Genomic DNA, 20741 nt, shown 5'->3' on the forward strand with positions numbered 1-20741 from the left:
GTAGCTCATTCTTTTTTAATTATTTTTTTAAATTTTCATTCCAATCCCTTCATTTGTTTTAATTTGACAACCTATGGAAGCGAACGTGTCGATCGGTTTTACAAAAATGGAAAAAGAGCAATATCGTTCGGTGATTCGATTCCTATTTTTGGACGGGAAAGAGCGTATCGAAATCAAAGACCGATTTGTTGCTGTGTACGGTGACTCTTCTCCATCGATAGCCACCGTCAAGAATTGGTTCAACGAGTTTGCACGTGGCCGTACGTCGCTTTTTCATGAACCACGTCCAGCTGCACCAAAAACAGCTGCTACGGAGGAAAACATTAAAAAAATCCATGATCTCGTATTGACAGATCGCTAATTGAAAGTTCGGTAGCTAGCTGAGACTGTAGGCATTTCAGAAGGAACAGTCAATCATATTCTTCACGAGGAACTCGGCATGAGAAAGCTGTCGGCGCGATGGGTGCCGCATTTACTCACACCGGAAAACAAGCGCAACCGTGAGTCCACGTCGGAGACGTGTTTGGCGCTGTTTAAGCGGAATCCAGGGGAGTTTTTGCGTCGTTTTGTGACGGTCGATGAAACCTGGATTTACTGGTACACACCAGAGACCAAGGAGTAATCAAAACAATGGATCCAGACCGGGGAACGTGCTCTAAAGAAGGCGAAAACTGTAAAATCGGCCGGAAAAGTTATGGCCACCGTTTTCTGGGATTCACAAAGAGTTGTTTACATCGATTACCTCGAGAAGGGTAAACCAATTACAGGGCTTTACTATGCCGATTTATTGGACCGATTCGACGCCGAATTAAAGAAAAAGCGACCCCATCTGGCTAATAAAAAGGTGCTGTTTCACCACGACAACGCACCGGTTCACACGTCTGCCGTTGCCAAGGCCAAATTGGTCGAATTACGCTACGAATTGCTGCCTCATCCACCGTATTCTCCAGATTTGGCCCCTGGTGACTTCTTTCTGTTTCCTCATCTGAAAAAATCCCTCGCCGGGAATAGATATGGATCAAATGAAGAGGTTATCGCTGCCACGGAGGCCTATTTTGCAGAGTTTGAGAAAACCTATTTTTCGGACGGGTTAAAAAAGTTGGAACATCGCTGGGCTAAGTGTATCGAACTAAAAGGAGACTATGTTGAAAAATAAATTGCCACTTTTCCAAAATTTTCGTATACTTTTTGTAGGCTAAGTATTTATTGAATCGCCCTCGTATCTTACAGAAAAGAGCCATTCGCTCTATATATAATTTACGTGCTCGGGACTCGCTAAGAGATCTCTTTAAGAATACTGGTATCCTAGTACTGTACCATCACAGTATATATTTAATAATATTTTGCATGTGCACAAAAACGCCGACTTACACACAAGAGTAGGAGATAAACACTGTTATGGCACAAGGAACAGAAATAAAATTGAAATGCCATTTTACCGGTTAGCCAAAGTTAAAAATTCATTTATGGGTCTAGGTCCCTAAACTCGTACGTTTATTAGTATTATTAAAACTTCAAGTAATTATCAATTAATTTGTGTTTCAGTCGTTTGTTTCATCTTTCGGTGTCAAGTTGCTATCGTTTGCGTTAGCGGGAACTACCTATGCGGGTTTTCCTTTGAAAACGCGGGCGAAGCCGCGGGCGGAAATCTAGTGAATAATATAAATAAGAAAACATAAACATTAAGGTCTATACATATCGCTGCAGTGCTGATACATGTAAATATGGCCCTTATGCGTCGCAACGACATAATTGATGACGTCACAGCGCAGTAGTTTACTATGCAAACATAGTTTTTCAGTTAATTATTGTAAAAATTATCAAAATTAAATAATTTTTTTTGTAATTGATAGAGCAAATCGGGAGCAATTTTTTTGGAAAAATTTTTTTTATGAAAAGTGAATATTTTTCATTCTATAGGGAAATCAAGTTTTCAGTATTTGGATTTTTTAAAAAATTAATTATAAATAAACTAATAATTATAGAAGTGGAGCAATTACTGATTCTGATGGAGCATTTAAGGAGCAATTTTTTTGCAAAAAATTTTTTTATGAAAAGTGAATATTTTTCATTCTATAGTGAAATCAAGTTTTCAGTATTTGGATTTTTTTTTAATTTATTATAAATAAACTAATAATTATAGAAGTGGAGCAATTACTGATTCTGATGGAGCATTTAAGGAGCAATTTTTTTGCAAAAAAATTTTTTATGAAAAGTGAATATTTTTCATTCTATAGGGAAATCAAGTTTTCAGTATTTGGATTTTTTAAAAAATTAATTATAAATAAACTAATAATTATAGAAGTGGAGCAATTACTGATTCTGATGGAGCATTTAAGGAGCAATTTTTTTGCAAAAAAATTTTTTATGAAAAGTGAATATTTTTCATTCTATAGGGAAATCAAGTTTTCAGTATTTGGATTTTTTTTTTTAATTTATTATAAATAAACTAATAATTATAGAAGTGGAGCAATTACTGATTCTGATGGAGCATTTAAGGAGCAATTTTTTGAGATATTAATAATTAAAAAAAAAAAACTTTCCGCGCTAACTTCCTTCCGGTTATTATTGCCGTATATGAATTGAATGTAGGAAATAATAATAAAATAGTTGTCTTTTGTCAGAAAATTGAAGTTGGCTAACGGAAAATTCAGCGACTCTAAAATACCAATAAACCTGTTGTTCTATCTATGCTTTGAAATGAGATCCATTCTTCGCGTATTTCAAATTCAATTGAACAAAGCTTAATTAAACGTTGGACCACGTATGTTATCACACAATGCAAAATCTAGAGTTCCACGAACAAAACAGAAAAATCGAATTAAATTAGTTGAAAGGGAACAAGTAATGAATAAACAAATATTTTATCAATGAGACATAGGTCTATAAAGGTTTCTATTTGGTAGCTTTATAAAGGTTGAAGTATAGTATTCATTAAATTATTCCAGGTCCATTAATTGATTTACTAGCTCACACCATGCTGTTTACTATAAAACGATCAGTAATTACACGCGTTTGTGTCATAAATTTATCCAACCGAATAAAGTGAACCGACCGTACGACCAATACTAATAATGCCATAGATCAAACAAACACGGTACGCAAACGGTAATTCATTACGGTCAAAGCGAATTATCCGATTGCTATATTTTGTGACGACATAAACGCTCCGAAACTAATAAATGCTACTGCTAGTTATAACCAACGCAAATATGCCTTAGCAAATTATACAGGCCGCTAGCAAACTATTGAGTTGAAACGGACATCTCTTTGCTTTTGGGCTGAACTATGCCGGTTTCTATTTGGTAGCTTTATAAAGGTTTGATTTTCCTTTACACGCTATGTTTTACGCAGGTGCGTTAGATAATAGAAATATTCTTCACGCATAAACTATAAAGGCTGATTTAGACGTGCCTAACGCATGTTTTAACTTGCTTGTAACGTAGTCGTTCACAATATCCACAATTTTTTTTATATAAACTTATAGAAATGGTTGGTAGAATGTAGAAAGAGTAGATTGTCTCATGGTAACGTGAAAGGGAAATAAATTAATTATAAGACCTAGAAATTAAAGTTAGTAACTAGGTAGACGAAAATATAAATTTTCTTTTTTATTAACTATAACTTTGAAGATAAAAGTATGTTTAATTACCCTACACTTTCATATTTTATGATATAAAAATATCATCTAAGCAAAAAATACTTTTAAAGTGTTCAACCATGAATTTTCAAAAACAATGAATGAGTTACATACGGCGATGCCTTGCTCTAAATCGCAACATTGAAGCACTCGCGAAGTTAAAGCGCCCTAACTTTACACTCTTGCTTAATGCCTTTCCTAATTTCTTTTCATGTATTTTTTAGTATTTAATAACCAGAGCTTAAGTCACACACTTCCAACTATATGAACTACAATATCTAGTAAAGATTCACTCGTTTTATAGCGTTCTGTGGGTTCGAACAAACATAGAAGTTATAATTAAACAGAAATTAGATAATTATGTATACTGTAGATATTAGATTTCGTATAATAACAAGGTTTTGTTAAAAATAAACTGATTACGCTTACACGTGGCGAAATATACAATAGATTGGAATAATATTTTTCGATACACGGTAATTTAAAGGATTTTCTAACTGATATTTTATCATAATCGGTACTTCGGCATTATTATACGGTTACAAATAAAATTATATAGAATTATTTGTTTATTTACCAACGTGCTCTATCATTACATATCGACAACACAAACAGATTTATCGATCTATCATAGAAAAATATAAGTTAAAGAAAAAAAACATATAGTTAGTACCTACTTTAACTGTTAAATTCAATGAAATTACCCATTAATTCTATTTTTTTGATTTTCAAAAATACATACTTTTTAAAAGTTGAGTTTTAATTATTCCCGAATCTTGATTAAACAGAGACGAACTTAAATATTCCGATACCGAAATAATCAAAAATTTTATTTTATGGTATGATTGACATACATCCAAGAAACATTATTTAAACGAATCTAAAAATAAATCGAATATAACTTTTATCCCAATAATATACCCACAAAATACTGTAACTAAAAAGTACTGAGACAAATTTACCGGATGGGAAACTCAATCGCGTTTTTAATTTTTCATTATTGGAGCTTTCAGTGGCCAATACCAAAAAATGTAAAATTGAACGAGAGTGCTACGCTAATTAGCACTTCCGTTACAGGTTTTAATATCGACCTCACAAAGGCTATTGGGGAATAGATTTTTAACACTTTTTATGAATATGCCACGTATTGCTGTCAAATATAGGTTTTTTCATGTGACTTTTCGCGTATGAGTTTATTATTGATACTGATGTTCTAGACAAGAATCAAGATTCGATAATATTAACATATTAGTAATGTTTAGTTATTGTTATATTTTAAATAAGAAAATCTATTTATTCAAACAAAACGCCACAGAGAGGGCTTAACGCGTCTAAATCTCCGAATTAATAAAATTAATCCCTAAAGCTCATATTTTGTACTTGAAACATGTAGTTCTGCATAAAGGTTGCGTAATAAAACGTTACATACGTAGTAATTTTCTTAACCACTGTGTAATGTACCTACTTATTATAAATGCCTAGCTGTCCGCTCGCGTTGTCTTCATAGTAAAGGAAATTCCCATGGGAATGAGATGTAAACTTGTGTTGATGTAACGGTGCATTTACATCAAACGAGCGAATGCTCATTCTAACCTCACTATATCAAATTATTTTAGTGTAAACAGGCGTAGGGCATTTCATCGTTTTTCTTAGTGCGTTTGAATACTGAACAACACTGAATACGAGTTTGAATACGTTTACACTAAAAGATCACGAAATAATGCTCTTGCTCTATCTAGTTCATTTCATGTAAATACACCGTAAGATTGTCACTGCGGTAAAAAGTGGCCTATTAATGATAGTGTAAGCCTCCTAACAATCTATGAACACAAAAATTATTTCATAAAATCGCTCTTGCAACGTGCAAAATGACAATCAAATTCGACTTCGCAATTTCATCATAAAATACGATGTAAAAAAGCTTTCTTTAAAGATGTGATAGTTCGAAAATTGTGTATAAGATACACATAAATTTAAAAACTTAATCAAGACAAAAAAATATCAGTGTTATCTTGTAATATTGAACAAACACTTTTATGTAATACTATATTGTTATAAAATAGAATTAATAAATGTTTTTTAAGCTATTGCATAGCTTCTATCGAGAAATTCCGTAACGAAAAAACCTCACGCTCCCCACTCCGACGGGCGGAGGTGTGGCTTGAAGGCATAGCGCATGCAATAGCTTTACCGCGGCAGTCCCCGAGTGCCACACGTCGTTTTTTTTTCGATTATAATAAATTAGGTATCTACATACTAAGTTAAAAAAATATACAACAACCACCCTTATTCCATACTAATTCGACAAGGTCAAAACGAGCAATAAGTGAAAAAAAGTGATAATAAAATTATTTTCTGTATTACATCTTATGATAGGTACTTACCTACAGAATAGCTAATAATAATATGTAACAGCGAATATCCTAACAATCGTTCCTAGTTTGAAGAGAGTTAGCAAAAAACTAACATTTATTTCATAAGATAAGAATGATCAGACTCTTCGCAAAAAGTTGCAATAACCAATTAAAACATTCGAATGCAAAAATATTTTCCATTAGATCTCTAATTGTTAGTCGACTTACTATATTATTATCTGTTAATTATCTTAATGAAAAGTAAAAAACATACCCCGTATCCAAACGTACCATCCAAACTCAGCGGTACAGTCTAACAACAAATTAATTTGACAAATCATCAGTCCCATTAAACATCACATAGATATCGAACTTATTTTACTTCAGATCATAATCAATGTTCGTTCCTCTCACAGCTTATTTCCGCGGAATAAACGAATCCGCCCCTGGCTTCAACGAATATTACTACATCGACTGAACGAACAAATTTACAGAGGCGAAAGGTAACGCCCAACTATGACGTCACGTGTTTATTCCAAGCCTATCAGAAATACCAAATTTTTAAACGTTAAAAATCAAGGGGTTACCTTGTCTTAGCAGTATTACTTCCAGTGTGGGACAGGGATGGCGCTAGACGACATAATATAGCGCTGTCTTTTTTCCACACACGAACTAATACTGCTAAAATCTTGGTATGGGACTGAAGTACTTGATATTGAAATATTAAATTTTAAACGTTACTCATAGAAATGTGGTATAACATGTTGTGTTGAGAAACAAAACAGATGTTACATAAATATCTGACGTCTTTAGTAATGAAAATAAAATGGAAAAACAATAGAACATACATATGCGTTAAATAACGTTCTTTATTAAACAAATTGGATGAAAAATTCCTCATAATAATTATTTGAGCATATTACTTTTATTATTTATTAAAAGAACTATGAACTCATTAATATAGAACGGACCTAGACCTATTTTTTGCTGAATGCTAAAAATAAATGAAGCTATCTTCCTTTGAATAGGTTTTAAGTGGTAGGTACCTGAAATTTATATGAATTTTTATATATCTCTTTCAAATGCAATGAATAAATACCTTTCATTGTAGTTTATAGTAACGCTACGAAAGAAATGGATTTAAACGATACCCTAATATTAATTTAATTTATTCAAATATCAACTGTATTCTTAGCACAGTACTTACTATTAACACATTTGCCTTGCTTACAAAAGGTTATACAAGTAGTGCACTTTATCAAAATAAGATATAGTATTTTTTATTGAAAATTCGCATCGCTTCATGATAAAAACTTACATATTATTAGAATACAATGTCGCATAGATCAATTAATATTGACCATTGAAATACATGATACACTATTGGCATTGATTTATATATATTTTATTATATAAAACAAAGTCGCTTCCCGCGGGCCGCGCCTGTCTCTATGTATTTGTGCTTATATCTTTAAAACTACACAACGCATATAGATGCAATTTTTTAAATAGATAGAGTGATTCAAGATGAAGGTTTTAGTATATAATTTATTAGGTTTTATACAAAGAGGGCGAAGCCGCTAAGTGTGCTTAATTTCATTGTAATCGTTTCAGTAGTATTTGCATGAAAGAGTAACAAACACACACACACATCCTCACAAACTTTCGCATTTATAAAATTAGAAGGTTTATTAATATCCCTCTTTTTGAAATTTCAATTGCTTTAGAATATTATAAAACAATCAACGACGTTCACGTTTTTGGTAATTATTCATAAATTATACAACATTATACAAAGGGACCGATGTTTTTCTCATAAATAATATCGATTCTAGTGATTGTGGGTTACGTAATTTGACTTGTTTTAAGATAGTAGTAGTATTAGTATTTAGATAATTTAAGTTTCAGTGATATTTATATTTTTGCACGCCTCATAAGCGAAGCGTTGAGGTGGGTACTACTGTCACTTCGCGCAAAACATCTGATTTTTCAAACTTAAAATGTCTTTATGTATCATACATTGCACTTGTAAGATAATACATACACACACATATTAAGAAAAAACACTATTTTTAACATTCATGATATTTTTGATGTCATTTTTGTTATTTAAACTAGTTAAAAAACAGTTTAAAAAAGTTCTGTCTTGGACGTCCGTGTGTCTGTATGTGCGGAGGATTTTCTTGTTAACACGATAGCGACCGAAATACTTTACTAATCGAGTCTTTTTGCACGCCTCATAAGCGAAGCGTTGAGGTGGGTACTACTGTCACTTCGCGCAAAACATCTGATTTTTCAAACTTAAAATGTCTTTATGTATCATACATTGCACTTGTAAGATAATACATACACACACATATTAAGAAAAAACACTATTTTTAACGTTCATGATATTTTTGATGTCATTTTTGTTATTTAAACTAGTTAAAAAACAGTTTAAAAAAGTTCTGTCTTGGACGTCCGTGTGTCTGTATGTGCGGATCCTTTTTCTTGTTAACACGATAGCGACCGAAATACTTTACTAATCGAGTCTTTTTTTTTCTCTTACGCTTGAGTATGCTCAGGAATAGAACCCTTTCATTTTTCAGGGTCTGATTCGATGTGGTTTAATTGTTATTAAATAAACAAAAAAAATATCGACTTTTTTTTTTTTTTTATAGTGTACTCAAAATTCACCATTATAAACTCGATTCTTTATACTATAAGCCAAGGTTTAAAAAAATAAGTTAGAAAAATTTTAGACGGCCTCGCCCGACACCAGCTACCGTTGTATCTCCGCCGTATTGTCCACTCATATCTCTGCGGGCGCAAAATTGCCTTCCCAAGGCAAAATGGTTGGGGTAGCCACGGCGTTGCATGCGGTGTTCCACAGGGCTCCGTACTGGGGCCTCTTCTGTGGAACATCGGGTACAACCACGTGCTGCAAGGAGGGCTGCCGCAAGGAGTTAGCGTCATCTGCTACGCCGATGACACCCTAGTGGTGTCCACGGGTCGGGACTTCAGGGAGGCACGACTTCGAGCTACAGCAGGAGTGGCACAAGTGGTCGGTCGAATTAAAAGCCTCGGGCTAAAAGTAGCCCTCGATAAATCCGAGGCTATATGCTTCCACGGCCACCGGAGAGCTCCACCACCCGGGGAAGAGATCGTGGTGAGCGGGGTGCCCATCCGGATCGGGCCCAGACTGAAGTATCTCGGTTTGGTGCTCGATCCGCGATGGACATTCCAGGGCCACTTTTCGGCACTGGCCACCAAGCTCAACACCACGGCAGCGGCACTTTGCCGCATTATGCCAAATATTGGAGGGCCGAGCTGGGGGTGTCGCCGACTGTTCGCTGGTGTGGTAAGATCACAAGCGCTGTATGGGTGTCCGATATGGGCGGACAAGCTGTTGACACGTAACACAATCGTGCTGAGGCGGTCCCAACGAGTAGTAGCCATAAGAGTTGCTAGGGCGTATCGCACCGTCTCTTATGATGCGGTTTGTGTCATTGCCGGGACTGCTCCATGGCATCTTGAAGCCGCTGCCCTGGCACAAGTTTATTGGCGAAGAACCGAGGCAAGAGAGAGGGACGAAAACCTGCCCTCTGAAACGCTCCAAGGATGGAAACAGGAAGCTCGCGACGCGGTGTTTCGCCGATGGCGTCGAGAACTAGACTCGACTTGCGTGGGGGCCTGGACTTTGAACGCAATCAGCCCGATGCTCAAGGAATGGGTGGATAGGCGGTGGGGATCGGTCAGCTATCGGCTTGTGCAGGTTCTGTCTGGGCACGGTTGCTTCGGCAGTTACCTGCACAGGATCGGTCGTGAGCCGGCTCCCGCCTGCCATCATTGTAGCAGCCCTCAAGATACGGCTTTGCACACGCTTGCGGAATGCCCAGCATGGACAGATGAACGTAGGTCTCTCGAGAGCCTTCTAGGGACAGACACCCAGCTGACCCTGCGGGCTCTTGTAGAGGCTATGGTCACTGGCGACACTGACCGTGCATGGAAGACCGTCGTCACCTTCTGTGCAACGGTTATGAAAAGAAAGGAGGACGCAGAGAGAGCCCGAGAGAACGACCCAGCGGCGGATCCTCTGCGTCGGCGCAGACCCGGCAGGCGTAGGCGTCTTTATGACCAGCGCCAGCCATAAGACCTTAGAGAAAAAGCGCGGGGGGAGGTTTTCCGTAGGTACGCGCATACTATAGTTATGCTCGCGGCAAGGAAACCGGATCCCCTCGCGACGTAAGGTGGATAGGTCCGGAAATGGAACGACGATATTATTTAATATCGTCGCCCATTGCCACTCCCGGGCCTCGAAGGGCCGCCAAGAAGCGGCAGTCGCCACAGACGGCGGGGGTATAAGGCCTGGCTGTTAACCCCCGCCGATCAAGGCGATAGACGGCTACCGTTGGGTTTTAGTGGGTATGGCTTCGTGCGAGTCCCACATACCCCCTTGGACAGTAAAACTGGCGAGGGGGATGCGTAAAGGCATTTCCCAACGTTAAAAAAAAAAAAAAAAAAAAGGAATAGAACCCTTTCATTTTTCAGGGTCTGATTCGTTGTGGTTCAATTGTTATTAAATAAACAAAAAAAAATATCGACTGTTCTCCATAATTTTAGTATATCTATATATATTCTTTATTTTTTTTTTAATATTTATAGTGTACTCAAAATTCACCATTATAAACTCGATTCTTTATACTATAAGCCAAGGTTTAAAAAAATAAGTTGGTAGTCAGTCCCTTAAACCTGCGCAGTTTCACATCTAGGTGGGGCCACAAGAAAAATAGCTCAATTAGTACGGTACCGCTTTCTTTACTTTTCCAAGTGTTTTATTTTATTTCTTTTTTATATTTATAGTGTATAAATAATCAATTTTATTGTAAAGGATGCGATTATGAGGCGTGCACTTTTGGATTTTCCAAACTATTTTGGTTTTTATGGCATTCAAATCTAATATATAAAAATCAATGCCACTTTTCGTTGTAATTCCATAACTCGAGAACGGCTGAACCGATTTCGATAATTCTTTTTTTATTATATTCCTTGAAGTACGAGGATGGTTCTTATGCAGAGAAAACGTAAACATGTACCACGGGCGAAGCCGGGGCGGACCGCTAGTGCTTTATAAATATAAATTTATAAAGAATAGAAAAAATTCGATCACGAGGCGGGACTCGAACCCGCATCCTTCGCGCCATTCCGGGGCGGATGCCTAACCAACTCAGCCACTCGTGACCCGCCTCGTGATCGAATTTTTTCTATTCTTTATAAATTTATATTCAGTGGTATTGTTAACATGCAGCTCAAGAAATTGAAAAAAGAAAGTATTATCAAATACTGAAATATATAAATACCTTAAATTATGTTGCTCGAAAACTGGATCACAAAAAAAATGGTAAAGTCAATATAAGTTAAAACAAAAATAAAATATAAACGTTAACACTCCTAACTCTTTCGCTTGGTAAAGTTTGGGAACGTCAGTTTACCATGAAATCAGAATACAAATGGCATTGTGAAAAATCTGTAAAATAATTGTTGGGAGGGTCTACCCACCGTCTTCTGTAAGATGGTGGGAAGACCAAAAGACCCCTTTCCTCACCCCGTAATGAGATCCTCTATGGTATTTTTCAAAGAGATCAGAACACAATGCGATGTAATACTGTTGATCGGTCAATTATCGTCAGCTTATAAAAGATATGTCGTTTTTGTGTAAACAATTTATTTTGCACAATAAAACCTGCCTACATACATACTACCTACGGCTACATGCCTACGAAAATTTTCTATTGAATATAAAATGAAGCACCTATTTTAATCGTTGTAAAATAAAAAGAGATGTTTCAAATAAGTATTTCCAAAAAAGAAATGTGTGCATGTACTGGTGAAACACACGTAAGAAGAGAAACTTTTTAATGACCTTATTTTTCAAAAAATAATTTACAACGCGTAGTAGGAAGAAGAAAAAGATGGCGCGTAACGAAAAACATAATGTTACACTAAATTTTTTTCCAACCCCGATAAAGAAGTTTCACTTCAATTATTGTTTTTACTTTTGGAGTCTGTTATTATGGAAAAGTTACATCAACGCTTCTAGATGAAATCACAGTTTCAAATAGTGACAAAAACGCAATAACACAATCTTACATTAGTCACTACGAAATAAATTATTAATGTCATTATAAATTTCTAATCACACACTAGCCTACATCAACGAAATTGATTTTGAAAGTCCATTTAAAACTGCATACGATAATTAAAAATGCATGTGAATACTTCGATTTAATTACATAGAATATCTTAGTAGAATATCTACAGCTGCCTGTACGATTAGTGTTTCATAAGTTATATCAGTTTACACGCGCTTAGTAACTAAGTTTAGCAGTTGGCCTAATAGTGCTTAATGCTTGTTGATATTTTATTCGACACGTGTCGTTATTAATAATCTAAACTGTATTTGTGATTGCTTCAATGTTGTATTTAGGGTTGACTAGCTTTGCACCCGCGGCATCACCCGCGCAGTCAAAGAAAAACCCGCATAGTTCCCGTTCCCGTAGGATTTCCGGAATAAAACCTATCCTATGTCCCGTGGTAAAAAGTAGCCTATGTCCTTTCTCGTGTATCAAAATATCTCTAATTATACCAAATTTCTTGCAAATCGGTTCAGTAGTTAAGGCGTGATTGAGTAACAGGCAGACAGAGGTACATTCGCATTTATAATATTATAAGTATATAAGTATAATAAGTATAGATTACTTAAATCAACCACATATACAAAATTTCTTAAAACGTACAGAAGTTTTTATGAGTACATCCTTTCAGATAACAAAACAATACAAATACTTTTTACCGTCGTTAATTTATACACTCATAGAAAATAATATACCATATATCAAGTTAATGTAAACAGACCACAGAAGGCCTATTACAGTCCCATAAGTAATTAGCGAATCAATCGTAAATCGTTTACAAGAACGTGCCTCAGCCAAGGGATTGTTTTCATTAAAGTATTACTGTTAAAGAGTCAATTACTGCGTATTTATCGCCGTATTACCGCAGACATTGTATTATCGCAGTTGTTAATACGCAAATAATTGTGTTTATTGTATTATTAACTAGCTGTGCCTTACAGTTTTACCCGCATTGGTCCACTCCTGTTGGTCTATTATCTACACTAATATTATAGAGCTGAAGAGTTTGTTTGTTTGAACGCGCTAATCTCAAGAACTACTGGTCCGATTTGAAAAAATCTTTCGGTGTTGGATAACCCGTTTATCGAGGAAGGCAATAAACTACATATCATCACGCTAAGACAAAAGAAGCGGAGCCACGCGGGTGAAACCGCGGAGCGCAGCTAGTACCTATTACTATTAGTATAAATTTTGTAATTAGAATTAATATTCCTTACTGGTATCCATAATAGCTATAACTTAATATTAAAAATGCTAAAGTATATTTTATTTGTCTTTCTTTCAAGTCGCAATGGAGCCATTTTATGATGTTCCTGTCTGGAGTTACTTTGGCTACTGAATTATATAATTAGGCTACCGCAGCAAAACATCTTATTCCCATGGAAATTTCCATTGATTACGGGAGAATCCGTGGGCGGAAAGCTAGTAGGTAATACATATCATGTATCGGCAAATCGACGTCATCATGCGTGACAATGCTCTTAAATTATACCACAGTATTACAATATACTCACGTTAGTAAAGTTGGAGTATACAATCATGTATGAAGTATTGAACATTGTGTGGGTCAGGTACAAACATGCCACATTTGAACCCTTAGGACAGCCTGTATTTTGAACTATAGCATAAAATTAACTTAAATAATGATTTAGGTAATTAAGCTATTATTTATACAAAAAACAATTAAACTTTTATCATCTATAGGTACCAGTTTTACCCAGCTCCATATTTGAGGGAAACGCGACGCGGTGAAAATCGTGCAATGCAATTCGGAGTGACGAAATTGATATCAATATCACATATATATAGTTATATAGGTAGAAATAGATATTCAAAGATTTCTAGCTCCAATCTTGCGGGATTTCGATTTCCTAACGAAACGATGGATTCTATTTAGATAGTGAAGGTAAAGGCGCTTATTTCAGAAGATACATAATGCATCCATCTTTGTTAAACCATGTGTTACTTTATACCTTGAGATTAGCGTGTTCCAGCAAACAAAAAAACTGTTCAGTTTTATAATATTAGTGTAGAAGTAGATTGTAAATTGTTGAAATAAGCATTTGCATTAACAAACATTCAATCCTATCCTTCACAAATAGGTACCTATTCCTTGCTTTGGGTGTTCAAATTTATTTCACAAACAGGTATTTCTTACAAAACATTTCAAATGAAATTATTCTCAATAACAACTTGTAAAGAAATTAATTAGCAATAAGAAAAAAGGTTGGACCGCGAGATTGTTCAACAAACTTGTAATTATAGCTTGGAGTTGTCTGGTACTGTTTTACTTTTCCAGATACTTTAAAGGTTTCAAACTTTTGCTTTACTCGCATAAACTCATACCGCAATGATTTTCTTATAAAGGCCTATTCAAACTACAGAGGTATCCGCTATCGCCGTAGGTAGAGGAATTCCGATGGACACACGATTAAATCCCTTACACAGTATATTATAAACACTCTAATCGCGTACACGGTAGCAAACTGCCAATTGGTACGCGATTACGGATATCGCTGTAGTTTGAACAGGCCTAGAATGTAAAAGATATATGATCCCTAGGATTATATCGCTTTTAACGGCACATCGTATCGTATATAATTATATTTCTTGTTCTTATAACGGACATGTTTACTGTTTTTATGATTACTCGTAATTCTATAGTGTGAGATGGTCATAGTAACTAGGCCAATTCATATCGATTAGTGTTATTATAAGTAAGCTATCTACTTTATAAAGCGAAGGTAGGTTGGTTTACCTGACTTTAAATATAGGTATATAAAGTTAAGTTTGATAATAACAGGGCTATATAGAGTAAGTTAATCTCCCTATGAACTACAAATGAGCAAATACGAAATGAATTAACTATTTTTATATGTATTAAACCATCCAAATAATATATAACCAAATTCATGTAACTATTGTTACCTATCTGGATTAAGACTATAATTAACTGTCTATGAAGTTTAAATAAAATACTATTATACAGATTAAGAATCTACGTAACGGAAAGGTAATCTCGTCAGTAATAAAATTTTTGATATACGACAAATCTAATCTGCATATAGGCACAACATAAAGCCTGTAAAAATAGAAAAAAAGTGATTTTAGAGTGAAATCAAATATGTGATATTGATATTTGCAATGCCTTCGGGCGATTTCACCTGGCGGCACTTTTTTCATCCGATTTCAAAAAAGGAGGAGTTTCTCAATTCGACTGATATATTTTTTGGGTTGTGGACTCATAACTTTCTAGGACCAATGTTGATGATCCTTTTTTAAGCTGTTGCCTCTTATATGGTCGCATTAAAAGTCTAGTTCTAAAATTTCAAGTCTGTTTAGTTTTCTGTTTAAAAAATTATTTGTTATCAACCACATATTAAATCAATAGATTATAATCGTATAATATTATTTAATCTATCAAGATTATAAGTTAGTTACGTTCGTATTAAGAATACGCTTCTAACATATAGTTATCTATAAGTTAAATATAAACCAAGTTTTAACGAAACCAAGTTTTAAAGAATAAGTTTTAACCAATGATTGAAAAATCAGCCCTTAATCTATTAAATATTTGAGTGAGTTATAATAAGTACTTAGGATCATATAATCCATTTACGACTGACCAGTGATCGATACCGATACAATACAGTTTTATTTTCCTCCTTCTATTTATAGCATTGTACAATTTGCAATCGATTATTATGTATTTGTACTGATTTATTGAGAGCTCTTCCTAAGTAGGTCAAAAAACTAAATAATTGTTTAAAACAAATTGAATACGACATAAATTTCGATGAATTCATATTTTATTCACAATACAAATAGTGTTTATTAGATTAATTTTTTATACTCTGAAATATTTACGCGTAGGCTTTGTTTCGTTCATTTTAGACCGATAAAATTAAGCCGAAAATGGGCCATTAGCGGAAATAATTCGCGTAGTTTTGAATCCTTGAGGTCTTTCGATATGATCATCTGGATATGTCAAAGAATAACTGTAGCGATTGTCAAAACCACACGATTTAGGCCGGTTGCAGAGCTTGACCGACCATCAGTGCGTACGTCAGTCGGCTTCTCATATGTATGGAAATTCATAAAACCGTTCATAGCTAGACCGACCATACGCATGCGTAGTGTCATACGTTTATTTTTGCTAATTTTGCTAATTTTCTCGGACTATTTGAAGTTCGAACCGCCGAGCGCCGAATGTAACTACAACCGAAACTTTAATTATTTATTGATTACCTACATAATTCTAAACCATTGCAAATGAATCAAACCTAATTATTATTTATTTAAATATATTCTCGGCTTTATAGCCTTGTAGCGATTTCTTCCAGACAACTAGAATTATCTTTAATAAAAATTACATGATAACGAAGATAATTGAAAAAAAAGTTTTCCATATACTTAATGTTTACTTCAAATCTCTTGTTTTACTACAACGGTATAAAAAAGTTTTCTAAGCTACGTTGGAAGGTTAAAATTGCATATCGAAGTGTGCTCTTTTGTGGTTTCTCTGATGGAATGGATCGATAGATACGAAAACTTTTACACTCGTAGTATTGGGCCAATATTGGTTTAGTCGACGGATTCTATGTATGAAGGTGTGGGAAATTGGACGTCTGTATTGAGTTTTTTAAAGTTACAATAGAGAGAAGGTTGGTTGAAGCGAGAAGCGAACACCAAAGATAGATTATAAAAGATAAATCTCACGCACGCACACGGGAAACGTTAACCCAATTTTACTTCTTAATTCTAACCAATATTCGACTGTGAAAATATCAAAAATATTGTCACGTACGTAATAAATATGGTGAACTGTACAAACGCAAATGCCAACTATTAAAAGGTCAAACTTTACGAGAAATAAAACAAGTCCAATGAAAACAAAGATTGCCCGCAAAAACAAAAACAATGAAACGTCACCTATGCATACTGCACAGTGATGATAATAGACCTAAATGATATTCAAAATTGGGACATGCATGAGTGCAAATAGAGTTCAAATTGAATTACTCTTTTTAGTTTTACGAATCCGCGATCTTCACGCAGTATTCGAATCCACTATGAATAAATCACGCTTGCATTCGTATGGTGGTTAGTAAATATGATTCAAACCCTTTCAATGGTTTTAGTTCAACTATGTCCTTCGTGAAAAAGTAGTGAGAATTTTTGAAGTGAAACTTCTTTATCGGGGTTGGACAAAAATTTAGTGTAACATTTTTGCGTTACGCTGTAGGCGTGTCATTTTTGCGTTACGCCGTAGGCGTGACATTTTTGCGTTACGCGCCAACTTTTTCTTATCCCTAAGTTTCACTTCTTACGTGTGTACTCTAGTACACGCACACATTTTTTTTTACTGTCTTTCGTGAGAGAATTCTGAAATAAAATTAAATAATCACTCTAGAGTGATGTAAAACGTTAATATTTAGCACCGTCGTATAAAAACATCATTAGTTATATATAATAAATTATGTTGATTATTATTAAGAACATATATAAGTGGATATATTATATTATCTTTCAATAAAGTAGTGATTACTATACCTAATTACCTATAAATTAAAATAAATATAATATGAATTTTCATAAGTTCATTTATCGAACGACTCTAAACTACAATTCAATAATTTAAAATCAAATAAGATATAAGTACCTTATTTTGTACTCTATTTTTTCCACTGCAGCATATACACAAACAACATTTTATCATTTACAAGCTGATCCGACAGACGTTGTTGGTGTTGTTCTGTCTAACTGTCAAATGCATACAGTTTAAATGGCCGTTCAGGTTTATTTATTTAACTAGCGGTCCGCCCCGGCTTCGCCCGTGGTACATATTTCGCAATAAGAAGTAGCCTATGTCCTTTCTCGGGTATCAAAATATCTCCATACCAAATTTCATGCAATTTGGTTCAGTAGTTTAGGCGTGATTGAAGACAGACAGACAGACAGAGTTACTTTCGCATTTATAATATTAGTATGGATTAATTTATATTATGTTTAAAAGAATGTAATTAGTTACAAAAATATATATATACTTACGTGAGATTACAAACCATACTAACAACAGAAAAAATTGTACTTAAAGGCTGTTTTATTTTACGACTGTAATGAACAAAATAAACTCTATTTTATGAAACATTGCAATGAGTTATCAACAACGTTGCAAGACGTCAAAGCTCCGACATTACCAATTCTAACCTGTTGCTCAAAACATTGCCGCACCAATAACTATCAAAAGAAACAGTGTCTGTACAAAACTGTTAATGTATACCAAACAAAACAATATTCGCTAACCGCGTTTCCATTCTAATAGAAAACTGATAACCGTATTGAATAAGAAATGACAAATTCAACTTTAAGTATCTCTTCCACTTGATATAAGCTATTGAAGTCGGATAAAAGATTCTTTGAAAGAAAACTTTATAAAATATAAGACGCAATGCTCGAGTTCTAACAGATTCATTTAATATGTGAGGACTAATAAGAAGTTTATGTTGACTTTCTTTGTGTAACTTCAATAACATCATAGTTCAGTTTCTAAGCCGGAATTCCTTGTCATTGCTTTTATACCGACAGACCAGAAAAGCATTAGAATTCTAGAAGTACTCCCTTCTACTACATAGTATTAAACAAAGTCGCTTTCTCTGTCCCTATGTCCCTTTATATCTTTATAACTTCGCAACGGATTTTGATGCGGTTTTTTTAATAGATAGAGTGATTAAATAGGAAGGTTTTAGTTTATAATTTATTAGGTCTTAGACAATGTGGGCGGAATCATGGGTGGTAAGCTAGTATGTATAATATAACAAAGTTGCATCCCACTGTCGCGGTCTTATGCTTAGATCTTTAAAACTACCTACGTATAGGATTTTGGTGTTTTCATTTTTAATAGATTGAGTGATTCAAGAGGAAAGTATTAGTGTATAATGTTTTGTTTATAAGTTGTAGACAACGCAAAAAACAAGATTGTTCGGAAAATTAGTCCGAAAAATAATTTAACAAGTCACCTAAAGTTTTATATATGTTATGTCCTGTGATCTATAGTTATAAGTTAGTTACAAACATTGATACGAATATCTTGGCTTGTCAACTGCAGGAACTATCGTAATTAGTTTCAAGTAACCCGCAAACTTATTTCAAACTTTTGAATTAAACGTCATAAATGCTATTGGCTTTACGCTGTTGGAATATTCGAAAATTATCAACGCATCGTTTCTATGCTTCAGTTTGAAGTAGAATCCTATCTACTTCATGAAGTACATGAATGTTTTCAACGAGAAAGTTTATGGGATCACTGTACCTACAGATGCAAGTGTAATGGGATAAGTTTAGCGCCATGTTACGATATTATATTATGTGTTAATAATTCCAACGAAATAATTTCTAAATTAATAGTATTTTTCAAGTGACATAAGACATAGGTACAAAGAAAATCGATATTCCCATTCTCAATTGGATCGGATTATACGTTAACTCTTTCACGTCAAAAATGATTGAGCAAATGTGTATAAAATTTTATCAGAGATAGACTAATTAGTGTCTGCATTACTACATAGACTACTTATTACCCAGAGAATAAAGTTTCATAATTATCTACGAATATATACATAAGTTAACTACATAGTATAAAACAAAGTCGCTTTCTCTGTCCCTATGTCCGTTTGTATGTTTAAATCTTTAAAACAACGCAACGGATTTTGATGCGGTTTTTTTAATAGGAGTGATTCAAGAGGAAGGTTTTAGTATATAATTTATTAGGTTTTAGACAAAGCGGGCGAAGCCGCGGGCGGTAAGCTAGTAAGTTAATAATCCTTTACGTAGAAACCATAATACAATGATAGGATCCTCAATTTAGGTATTAGGTTTCTAAATCTAACTATATAAGTAGTGTAGAATAATAGACGTTCAGAATTGTGTTCAGAATATTCCTCTTTCCCTAACTATTAGAATAATTGAAAATAAATGCTGTTAAAATACGTTTACGTTGTTCTGATATTATACTTATTATCATGTTATTGCTTCCTTGAGTTTCCATTATTTATTATTGTATTATTGTTACCATAAGTTTATATTCATCTATTTTATTTAAATTTCAAAAGATTTGAACAACAACTGCCAAATTGTGTTAATCTTATATATAAAAATGAATCGCAAAATGTGTTGGTAAGCGCATAACTCGAGAACGGCTGAACCGATTTCGATAATTCTTTTTTTATGTGATATAATCGTGTAAATCGTAGTGCGTTCGCGTAATTGTGAAAATTGAATTGTGTGTACATTTAAATAATTAAACTAATCAACTTTCTTTTTTAATATTTGCACACCCAATAAATGGGTAGAATGTATTAGCCACATAATATTGTAATGAAAACATCTATAATTTGTAACTACATTCTTGCAAATAAATATAATTTGAATTTGAATTTGAATTTGAATTTATTTATTTCTTGAAGTACGAGGATGGATCTTATGTGGAGAAAACGTAAACAATAAACATGTACCACGGGCGAAGCCGGGGCGGACCGCTAGTTCTCGATAAAAGTTATGTGAAGCCAGTCAAGT

The 20741-nt window shown here is 34.4% G+C and overlaps 1 protein-coding gene across 1 annotated transcript in view; it reads right to left on the reverse strand.

The window, feature by feature from the left end:
* Window positions 1-20741, reverse strand: part of LOC123705216 (alpha-1,3-mannosyl-glycoprotein 4-beta-N-acetylglucosaminyltransferase A-like) — a 90911-nt gene that overhangs the window by 46498 nt on the left and 23672 nt on the right. The gene's annotated exons all lie outside the window — the stretch shown is intronic.

Source organism: Colias croceus, chromosome Z, assembly GCF_905220415.1.
Source record: "Colias croceus chromosome Z, ilColCroc2.1".
NCBI lineage: Eukaryota > Metazoa > Arthropoda > Insecta > Lepidoptera > Pieridae > Colias > Colias croceus.